Source organism: Aulonocara stuartgranti (assembly GCF_965226115.1).
Source record: "Aulonocara stuartgranti genome assembly, chromosome: 6".
Classification (NCBI taxonomy): Eukaryota; Metazoa; Chordata; class Actinopteri; order Cichliformes; family Cichlidae; genus Aulonocara; species Aulonocara stuartgranti.
Window position 1 is genome coordinate 28,760,587 of NC_138944.1, and position 10,537 is coordinate 28,771,123.

The following is a 10,537-nucleotide window of genomic DNA, read 5'->3' on the forward strand; positions in this document are numbered from 1 at the left end:
ATATAAGAAATAAGTGCTTACAGTTTGAGTTTTGAGAACATGCGTAGCGCCATCTTCTGTTAGTTCATCACCGGGTTGGTTGGGTGGTTGCAGCTAATGGACTTACATTCGTTTATGTTAGCTAACTAGAGACAAAACCGATTACTCAGTGCATAATAAGGACATTAAAACAAAACATCAGTTTAAAGGCATCACATTTGTCCTGCAACAATATGTTTTATGGTAAGAAGTCAAGGATATACTGTCCACTTTCTCTGTCTGACTCTTTAGCAGTAATTGGCTGTTCAATGTTTGGCTAGCTCTAGCTGTTACCCATAATGTTGGAGTTTGCAAAGCACTGAGCCTGAGGAGAGTTACTGGTTCTGCCACTTATTAGTTAACATAAACTAGTGTGTGTCTATTAACCACAAGCAACCAACCACATGATGCAACATTAGATAGTGACAGAAGATATACATGCTATGCTATACATTTCTTGAAAACTTTAAGCACTTATTTCTAAAATCCAGCTTTAGCATTTAGACTTTTATTATTTTCATTGAATTATTCTCTTCTAACAACAAATTTAGCCAAACTTCTATCATGTTTCTTTAAGAAATAACAAGATTAGTATGCTAAAACCAAGAAGAAACAATAATGCAGTCAGTTTTCTTTTTAGTTTTTTGTTGTTGTAGAGGACTTCATTAAATATAAAAGGTCATAGCCATCTTTTTTTGGTGGGGTTTTGGGGAGAGGGGTTAAGTGAATTGAGCAATTATACAATTATATTTTGACTTTCAGTGATTGGAAGCAATAATTAATACCCCAATACTTGTAGAAAGCCAAAACGACTTTCTTTGTATCACTAACAAAGCTACAGGAAGCTGAAGCTGTTTCTTCACATCCACATGCCATATATCTCTTCCCTGTCAATTTTCTAAAAAAAAAGAAGATATTACTGTTTTGTCTTTTGGATTTGCATACTTTTGGGACTGTCTGTCTAGTCATTTTTGTTTTTAGACAGATATTTCTTATGGAGAATAAATGTCACTTTGATGACCGTAATCTAAGTCTAGTAGGATTCAAGCTGTTACTTGTCTCAAATGAACAAAATAACTGCCTGAGCATGAATGGACCTCTGCTGATATCCGAGCGTACAAGCAGATAATGTGGTGGAACATCTGCTACACTTCCAGTGCTTGTGCTGCTCTATATAGCCTGCTGTTCATCACTTAATCACACACAGACACAGAATTCCAATTTTGACATGTTTTAGATTATAAGCATTGTCGAGCTCAAATATTTCTTCCTTAACGCATAATATCTGAAGTTCAACTCCTAGAAATGATACAGATCTGACTAATCTATAACAGTTGGAGCCACATACAGTGAGCTAAGCAGAGCAGCAGTATCTTTTTCTGTATGAAACAGGGCATTTAATAATTAAAGGTCATAATAAACAAAACAAGTTTAACTCCCATTTTGGTTCAAGTACATCAGTTATTCTTTCCTGAATCTACATGAACTATTTTAATCTTACTGTTTTGGAGCCTCAAACTTCAAATCCAGTGACTAACATCTAAAACCTTTAGCGTGTTTACCTAAATTCATACCTGCACTTGTGAAAATAAGCTCTCCATTGAAAAATGAAACTAACTGTGCAGACAGGTGATCATCGGTTAAAATTTTCTGTCTGTGTGCATACCACATTGTAGAGGTCACTGGATCAGTCGTTGCATTTGAGCTTAAGGGCCCAGCCTAATAATTCCAACAGTTGAATTCCACCTGTCTAAACATGATATCACGCGCCTCTGCTCTGATGCCGAGTCCACACGCAAGCACCCTTTTCCCTCATTCCTACACACCAAGGCCTCAGTATGAAGAGTTACCACGCAGGAAATCAGGCATGAGTTTCTCAAGGGTAATCTGTATTTGGCTTGGAGGGGTTCAGAGAAGACAAACTCTGAGAAACAATATGAACTAACACTCAAATCATTTAGGTTCAATTTGATTTATATAGTGCCAATTCACCACAATTTCCTCAGGGGACGGTGTAATGTGAGGTAAAGACCCTACAATATTAAAAAGAACCTCAACAATCACATAACCCCACTTTGAGCAAGCACTTGGTGATAGTGGCAAGACAAAACTCCCTTTGAACAGGAAGAAACCTCCAGCAGAACCACTGTCAGGGACGGGCAACTATCCGTCAGGGACGGACAACTATCCATCATGACCGACTGTGGTTGAGGAATTGAGAAAAGAGACTAGAGAGAAAACACATATAGTGAAAAGATATGAGTGAAAAAAAATGCTCGGTGCATCATTGGAAGCCCCGCCCCCCAGCAGCCCAACAGACTGCACCAAAACAAAGTAATGGTTCAGAGTCAGCTGATCCAGCCCTAAGCATTATCTTAAAAGCAGGGCGAATGTGTGGCTCCCAAATCCAAAGTGGGAGCTGGTTCAATGGTAGAGGATAGAGGGGCCTGAAAGCTGAAAGATGACATTCTACCTCTAGAAACTCCAGAAGTAGAATGGTTTAAGAGTACTTTGTTAGAAAAATAAGGTATCATGAGACATGATGGGGCATGATTATTTAAGATTTTATATGTGAGAAGAATTGTAAAGATACAGTAAGCAGATTTCTTAAAATATATAGTTTTTCGTGATTTTAGAATAACACTGGAGGTCAGTGACACTTGATAATCTTAAATGATCTCTACTGTGGCTCTCCAGACAGTGCTTAATAGAATGACGCCATTGCTATTTTTCTTTTTATGTGGGGTTTTATGACAAAAGGATATAAATTGAATATTAACAAGAGTCTGTTTTTGGCTTCTCCTCTTCACCGCATTACAAAATCATCTTTTTACTCTTCCTTTACTGGCTTGAGACAGATCTCAATTTAAGAAAAGTATTCAGTCATTTTTAAGTTGAAGTTTGAAGTTGGCAGCGACACATCTCAAAAATGTTGAGACTGGGCAACTAAATGGAAAGGAACATTTTGCAGGTAATTAGGTTAATTGGAAACAGGTCGGTAACGTAATTGGGTACAAAAAGATTATCGTGGAGTTTCTTTCAAGAATTAAAGACGGACAGAGGTTCACAATCAGCAAAGTAAAAGACTGCATCTACAAATTGTTGAATCATTTCAGAATATTGTTCCTCAACATAAAACTGTGAATTTGAATATCTCGTCATATATATTACAGAATACCACCAAAAGATGAAGAATATGAATCTTTGTGCACAAGAAACAAAGCAGAAAAATCATTACTGGATTACCTTTGAGCCCTGCATTAAAAACAGGCATCATGAAGATCCCTGCGTGGGCTCAGGAACACTTCCAGACATCACTGTCTGTGAGCACAGTTCACCATGCCATCCACAAATCCGTTGGGATTGATAACGCTCCGCAACACCAGGTTAAAGCTATATCATGCAAAAGATATATGCGAACATGATTCCTTTTTTTAAATTATAAGGTCTGCGTGTCAATGTGCAGTCTTGGAGCAAATATTATAAGTGAGTTGCCCAGGGATACCTACAGGATCACTGGTGTCATTTCCTCCAACGAAACACTTGTTAGCAGCAGGGACGGCATGTGCAAAAGTCACATATTCATGTGTTCTGCGAGCTTCAAGGAACGTGACATATGCAGATGATATCATTTGTGTGGCAGAGACAAAGAGTGGAATTGCTAATACGCTCGTTAGAAAACTGGTGTCAAAAATCTCATTAGTTTTTACCATTTCATAATTAGGCAGGGGGTTTATTATTAATCAGACCATTAAGCATGGAAAGACTTAGTCTTGTCCTGTGCCCCCATTCCTACTTTTCGTCTCAATGCTCCCGTTCACATGCGTCTGATTGACATTGCCAGTGGTGTGACTGTATGAAAATGAGACCTCGACTGCTCGACCTTTGCATAAGTAGAATGCTAAAAGGGCACAATGCATGCATGGAAACCCAACTGTCTTTGCAATGACAGAAAGGATGTTCACTCACAAACACGGCGTCCTTTCAGTTACCTGCCTGTTTTAGAGTAAGGAAGCATATGTTGCATAATATTATAAACTAGTCCTTCTCGGTCGTCTGAGCCAGAATCTTCTCCCTGCTGTGTTAGTGTGCATGCTCCTTTTCCAGCTATCTGTTCCATCAGTGACTGCTGTTAGTCCAAACTGACCTTTCAAGTACAGGAAATCAGTGTCATTGTTAAACATCCATCGGCTGTACCTGACACGAAATGGTCAGGACCCTTAATTTACTCTCTACACATCAAAATCAATCCTTATTTTGTATCCTTCGGCTGTCGTTACTTTTTCTCTCAGCAAGTTAGTCGAGCATTTTTTGTTGCACTGCCCTTTAAACGCACAAATAATTTTCACACACACTTGTCCTTTCCGCTTCTTATGTCGGCACTGAAGGCAGCGCGCTTGGACTGCTCAATCGATAGTTAACTTCAAAGATCTACTGTCCTGTGGCCTCTCGCTGTAAAGTTTCTGCTGCTATGGTTACAGCTTGTCTCGGGCGAAATAAATAAATAAATCCTGTCAACTTGACTCCGTGGAGAGGAGCGCCGCTCTGCTCAGTACTTTTCTTTCTAGTCTACAAAGTCTACAACTCTTGCCGCCAGAATATGAAATGAAATGGTAATGTGGCGAGCAGGTGGCTAACATCCAGCAGTGCTTGACTTTGGGGAGCAACACAGTGATCAGTGTGCAAACTTCAGGTAATTATAAGAGCTTTTTTTGTTCGGCTGCTTTACATAAAACCTGTAAACATCTGGTAAAAATAAAAGCAAAAACAAAAAAGAGATGGTTTTGAAGTTGTGTTTGCCGCATAAAACACTATTTACTCTCTGAGGAGTAATCAGCATCAAATCTGTTATTTGTTATTTGTTTATTTTCCCTTTACGAACTCAGTTCAGAAGAAGATAAGTTCAGAAAGTTCAGAAACAAAATGGAAATACAAATAAAATAGAATCTTTGCAGATCTAAACTCAGCTCCATACTTTATTCACACAGAAAACATTTCTCTGTTTAAACATATGATTGAAGAAAAATGTACCATTATAAGAAAAATATATTATCTCCATTTAAAAATGACGGCAGCAACCTTTGTCAAACATGTTGGGATAGGGTGGGCAAAGATTGGAAAATGAAAAGGCACTGAGAAGAAACTGCTAATTTGGTTAAGTGGAAACAGGTCTTCAACATGACTGTTAAAAATAGAATATATTATAAGATTATATTATAAATAGATGTAAATAGATTATAAATAGATGATATGGAGAAATCTCGGTGTGCAAAGGACAATAAATAAATGTTGTCTGTCTTCAGGTGTTTAAATGACCTGGTACTCGGCATGTCTTCAAATTAGCTCGATACACTCTTGGACAATAAAACATGACATTTGCATTGGGTCGTTATTAATTTAACAATCCAAAATGTCGAATAAGTGTGTGAAAATACTAGGTAGATCTGCAGCAGTCAGGTGTTGCTCTCAAATGCATTTCTTGAATTGAAATCCGGGTCTGGAGTATTTAGATTTGTTTTAATACACATACGATGGAGGAACTACATCAGCAATGATCTGAGTGAACCAATCCGGTTGTTCAGTCTGACGTCACTAGCCATGTCTGGGTCTAAACTCCGCTGCAGGTCCATATATCAAACGATCACTATGGCATTACTGAGAGTTGAAAAACTGTCTAAAGTCTTTCATCTTTAATAAAATGATCAGTGTCTGCTCTACCAGGCGTAACAATTGAGTTTAACATCCAGGCATCCATGAAAACGGAATTTATGACATTTAACGGAGTTAGAAGTTAGCAGGGAGTTAGCTCGCTAGCTTCTATCTAAATACAATATAGCATGTCCTGACTGCGGGGTTTTGGAAACAAATTAAAACGTACAGCTCTGTTATCACTTCCAGCATAAATGAAGACAGAAAACTAAACAGCAGTGACGTTTGTAGGGTTACTGAAGTTGGGCTAGCTGGTATATAATGGTGTGCTACGTGACCGCTAGCGACACAGGTATGTTAGCATAATATAAACAAGCTAACTTTTTTTCCACTCGATAAAAGTTAACGTGAGTGTTCTCGGTGGTCAGAAACAAATGTAATCGCATGGCAGGATGCTGTAAAAGGACCAAACTTCAACCAGGAGAACAACTGAGATAATCCATCCACAATACGAGGTTAGTCATTCATATACTGCTGCATGGGCTGGGCTGTAGTTACATCCTAAGGTTTTAAAAACTGAGCTTAAATAAATGATTAGCGGTAATAAAAGCCGAGGGAGGTCAACAGTGATCACTGACTGTTTTAGGAGCTTTTTGAGATCAAATAGAAGAAAATACATAACATTAAACATGTTAACAACACAAAAGCCATATTAAACGCAGACAACTTTAGACCCGGAAGTAGGCTTCGTGGCGTCATCACTGAACAACCGGATTGCTATTGCCCACCAACCTGGGAAGACTTATGAGGCAACTTCCAAACAATCTGAAGTGAGAAAGTTTTCTTACATTCAAGATTGACGTCATTCTTCCCAGGAGTCGATATCCCAACATATTCATCCCAAGGTCGGACTGTGCAATGTTCAGAAACAAAGAAAAACACCCTCAGTTAGTATGTTAAATGTTAAAGTTCATGACAATGTATTTAGAAAAAGGATTTGTGTCTCCAGCTGGAATCAAGCCATCCCCCTTTTACTTGCTAAATGCATGTGTTAACTGCCAAACCATTAAGTCACCAATTTTTATAGCTCGTCAACATTTAAACTATAAGCATAACATCACAATCAACGTGCAATGTCCTGCTGAATTTTTGGAGGACTACACTCAAAGGTGTGTTTAGTCCAACACAGGCTGAGATGATGCAGCATCTATGCAGTCACAGGGCCACGCAAACAGATGCAGAAACATAACCTCAAATTCAGCTTAAGGAAGAAGGAAAAGAAATCGATACACTAAAGGCTTACTGAGTAAGATTTCTCCGCTACACTGTTCCTTTTTCTACTCTGCACAAAACATTCATTAATCCTGCCTCTCCACCATATTTCCACTTCACCAGACAGACCAAAGCCTAAAGCATGAAACAAGCAGAGGTGTCAGGATTGCGCATCGCCACAAAGTCTTTGGGTCGAGTGCCAAAGAGGGTCCTTGTTGTTCACCTATCGACCACATTTATAGATGGTGAAAATGGCACCACATGTTAGAGTACATGAACAGATAAATTCTTTCTAAAGTGTGAAAAAAACGTGGATTTCAGAAATCCGACACTCAGAAGTGTTGCGAGTTTTCTCATCTTAGCTTTATTTTCTTGACATGGATTCAAGTTTTATTCAGACTTTCTTTTTAAGTTTGGCAGGAATTTTTGTTGGGATATTTTCGATTTGAACGCACGGTGGAGTTTGCATCTCTAAAAGATCTTTTCAGACAGAGCGTGTTTGATTTCCACTCTCAGCTCTCACAGCTCAGAGGAAGCCTGAAATAAAGTACACCTAAATGAGATGAGGAGCTGTCAGTGTTTAAGCCCCCTCATCACTTGATTGAGGAAACATAATCCGGGTTAGCATGTTGTTGACCATCCTCCTCCTACACGCTTGTACACGTGCACACACACCCATATGCACGCTCACACAATACTCCCACCATCTAGAGCTGTCTGATTAGGATTAGTGATTGAAAGGCCGAGGCGTGGGAACTACTTCCTCTCCCGGTGTTTTCATGCTGAAATCAGGTCTCCTGAGGGAAATGACAGTGCAGTTCAAAGAATGATTGCTTCTGAAACAAAGGCTGTGCAGCTCATGAATGTGCAGCAGGTTGTTCCCTGAGTTACCGCAGGCTGGAGGTGAACGCGTCTACATCTCGAAGAGTTTCAGACAGAAACCGTTTGTCTACACTAATCCTAATTATAGTCGTGCTACATCGGAGTGGGCTGTTGAGTGCAGTATAGGTAACCATTGTTCTTTTCTTTATTTTCATTTACAAAGCCATTTTCAAAAATGTTGAGTGCTGTGTAAAATCCAATCATTTGCAAATCCCAGAAACCTATATTTTACTCTCAATAGAACAGAAAACATAGTAAATGTTTTCTAAACATGGCCCTGAGCAACATATGTTAGGGTCATGTTTACTACAATCACGCTGTAGTAATAGATATAGAGTGGGCTTTAGCATCGCCTTACTTACTTACATCGTCTTGTCTGTATGGGTTTGCATGCTGCTCTGAAGCCCGTATATACCTTTCACCACTGATGCTGCCTTTCCAGATGTGTCAGCTGCCAATTACATAGGCACTAATCCACCTCCATACCATCAGAGATTGAACAGAGTGCAGAGAACAAGCTGGATGGTCTTTCCAGAGAACACGGCATCCGTGTTTCCTAAACAGAATCTCAAATTCATCTGACCAGAGAACAGTTTTCCACTTTGCCTCAGTCCATTTGAAATGATTTCCACCACAGAATCATGACGTTTTTAAGATTAAGGGTATCCAATGATTATTTTCAGCCTTATCCTATGCACATTTCTTCAGAAACTCACAGTCTTTTGGTGACATTATGCACTGTGGATGATGAGATATTCATAGTTTTCCACTGAGGAACATTATTTCACCAGATCTAAAAACTGTTCCACAATTTCTATAGTTTATTTATTTTTGCAGACTGCTGGATCTCTGCCAAGACGGTCTTTTTGTATCCAGTTAAGTTATTAAACTGTTGCCATTTAAGCTAATTAGCTGCAAAATGTTCCTCCAGCTTCCAGCTGTTTCTTTTCTTTTCAAAACATAATATTTTTCATCAAAAACCTTTTCCTTTTCTATTGGAAATATGATTCGGGTTTATGAGATCTGCAAACCACTGCATGCTGTTTTTGTTGACATTTTACACAGCATCCCAACTTTATCAGAACTCAGTATGTAGAAATAGTCTACTGATATATCCAAAATTATTAAAGTTACATTACCATACAACATGAAGAACCTCCTATGAGATGCTGATTGCTGTGAGTGTTTTTAGCTCGTCACGTCCTCGAGTTATAACAAAGTGATATTGCTCTTTATTATCGAGGGAGTCCTCGAACTGTCTCACTGTCTTCTCTGAACCTTCTTTTCTCTTTCTCCTGATAATTTCCATAAGGTTTCATAACATTCTAGCCATTGCTCTGCCACCTCGTTTCAGCTGTAACCTATATACTATATATATGTGTCACTCTATAACAACATTAAACACCCTCTACAAATGTCCCCCAGCATGGTTTCTGTTTCTTCCCTCTGCAATCTCTGCTTCTAAGATATGTTTCCTGTGATGCTCCCACTGTTCTTTGCTTGTTGCCATGTGTACCGGTCCAACATGGCAAGCGCAAGCTGCGTTACATCTTCCCACACAGTGTCAGTGAGTAAATGAAAAGAAAATTTTTACATAACTTTCTAGATGCATAGCATCTTGTTAATTTGACAGATCTTTTCCCTTTTTATCTGACTGATTTGACTGTTTTGATCTAATTTCAGGTCACTTAGATTTTTTCTTTCTCTCTTTTTTTTCCTCTTCGGATGAAAAAGAATAGAAATGTGTTCTACTGCTGGCTTTGTTACCCAAAAGTCTTAATAAGAGCAATGGACTGTAGCTCTAGAATAAAGTAAATGTAAAGCTGAAATTCTTAAAAACTTCAAATAATATATATAAAACCAAAGCTACGACAATTGTGTGGTTTAGTTCCTTCTTTCTGTTGGCCTTGATATTGATTTTTGCAGAGATGTCTTTCAATTACCGACTCTTGTTTATCTTTGGAAAGTTTTTGTCACGGCGAGTGAGAAGAGCCGTGTGGAAAAGGTAAAGGAGGATCCAAACACAGGCAGTCATGAAGGCGTGAAGGTGATTTATTGAACACGAAATATAGATAGGCAAACGGCAAAACGGAGAACTAAACTATACTGGGACAACTAAACTACTGAGCATGAACAAGAACACGAACCTGGACATAAAGGAAGGAAGACGATGGTACATGATGATGACGGCAGGGAACACACGAATGAAACATGGTGGATACACAAACGGACCAGCCACTACAAACACAGAAGACACGACTTAAATACACTCAGAGAAACACAGGGAGATTACACACAGGTGGGGGATGCAGCTGGGAGTCATTAACGAGACGAGACAAGAGGTAAAACTGAACACACTCACATGAGACGCAGACCTTCACAATAAAACAGGAACAAGAAACCATCACACTAAGACGCAGACTCGACACTGAGAGACAGACAAAAAATGACACATAGAACTAGACCTATACTAACCAGACAAATCCGAAGAATAAATCCTAAACACAAATAAACAGAAACATGAAACTCTAATAATAAACATAACCATCATCATCATCATTAACACAACAAGAGAACAAGAAAACAATCCCTGATGCAAAATTAATCCAAAACATAATAAACTCAAAATACTGGGTAGAAACTGACCCAGAACCATGACAGGTTTTTTTTGTTTCTGAGTTTTTAAAAAAGCGAGAGAAAGCCCAAAGAGCAGCTT